Source organism: Dipodomys merriami, unplaced genomic scaffold (assembly GCF_024711535.1).
Source record: "Dipodomys merriami isolate MVZ:Mamm:240054 unplaced genomic scaffold, mDipMer1.0.p SCAF_4, whole genome shotgun sequence".
NCBI classification, from domain to species: domain Eukaryota; kingdom Metazoa; phylum Chordata; class Mammalia; order Rodentia; family Heteromyidae; genus Dipodomys; species Dipodomys merriami.
Window position 1 is genome coordinate 10169309 of NW_027205603.1, and position 1621 is coordinate 10170929.

The window sequence follows — 1621 nt, forward strand, 5'->3', positions numbered from 1 at the left end:
AGTTGTGGGGCCTGAACTCTGGGCCTGGGCACTGTCCCTCAGCTCTTCAGCTCAAGGCTAGCACTCTACCACTTGAGCCACAGCGCCACTTCCGGCTTTTTTCTTTTTGCTTATGGGGTGCTGAGGAATCGAACCCAGGGCCTCAGGCATGCAAGGCAAGCGCTCTACCACTGAGCCATCTTCCCAGCCCAAGAGTAGATTTCTTGTTGAACACTCTCAGCCCTTCCCTTGCTCTCTCCCAGTGTTTCCCTCCCGTCCCCACTCACATGTATAGTTCATTTTCATGAGTACCACGGCTGCATTTGTTCATCCTTTGTCCCTCCATTTCCATGCCCCGCTTCGTCATCCCCCAAAACAGATAAACAAAGAAGACAAAAAGAAAAACAAAAACAAAGAAAAAAGTCTTGTTTCTATTTCATTAAAGATTATTTTACATGATGAGACATTTAAGCATTACACCTAGGGAATTAGGTTTTCCTAAGTCCTCTGAGTCCCAGAAAGGGCACCCACCCAAATATCCTCTAGATTGGAGTTGGTGGGTGATGCTGCCCACAGCTGTACCCTGGTCCCTGTCCACAACTGCCATCTCCACCCAGGCTCAGGACCCAGCTCCAGGGCCTTCCAGGGCAACTGGTTTGTTAAGAGAGTGTCCAAGCAGCGGCAGCAGTAGCAGCAGCAGCAAAGCATTTAGCGTGATGTCTGACACCATTTTGCTGGTGCAGCCTACCAAGAGGCCAGAAAGCTGACTATGAATCTGTGAATGAATGCATGGAAGGTGTTTGTAAAATGTATGAAGAACATCTGAAGAGAATGAATCCCAATAGCCCCTCGATCATGTATGATATCAGTCAGTTGTTTGATTTTTATCGACGATCTGGCAGATCTCAGCTGCCTTGTTTACTGAGCTGATACCCAGACATACCAGTCTTATAACAAAGACTGGATCAAAGAGAAGATCTATGTACTCCTTCGTTGGCAGGCCCAACAGGCTGGGAAATAATTGAGTTGGAAGCATTAGGGCACAGGGGGTGGGCTTGGAACAAAGGTGTGTACAATGTGCTATAGTGGGAGTTTGTATTAACAGTAATGCTGTTTCCATTTTGTTACAGTCTAGCCAAGAGCGAATGTATTAGATGAAATGAGGATCTTTCTATTGAAGGCCCTCCTTGTATCTTTTTTTTTCTTTTTCTTTTTTTTTTTACTTAAACATTTTTATGATGATTTAGATGGAAGTTGTTCATTGTCAGTTAATGTTGGTTCCAGTCCTTCAAACTGTTCCTATCTACTTTATAACATTCACAAACTAACCCTTGGAGATGGGGTGGGGTGGAAACAATTTAGTTATGTACTCAGATAAAGTCTTAGAGCAAAGTAAATAAATATTGTTTAGTTATTAAAAAAAAAAGTGTCCAGGTGGCTGATGGGTATGATGAGCATTAGATGAGGGGCTGCTTTCTCCACAAAGGACCTGCTCCCACATTCTTTCCCCTTCTGGAAGTTGGCACAGCCTTCTCTTTACATGGCTCTTTCCTGTCTAAGAAACTTCATTGCGGGGCTGGGAAGGTAGCTCAGTGGGCGCTTGCCTTGCATGCATGAGGCCCTGGGTTCGATTCCTCAGCAC

At 45.0% G+C, this 1621-nt stretch overlaps 1 pseudogene; it reads left to right on the forward strand.

The window, feature by feature from the left end:
- Positions 1 to 695: 695 nt before the first annotated feature.
- LOC138806197 (enhancer of rudimentary homolog pseudogene) lies at positions 696 to 1321 on the forward strand (annotated as a pseudogene).
- The last annotated feature ends 300 nt before the right edge of the window (positions 1322 to 1621 follow it).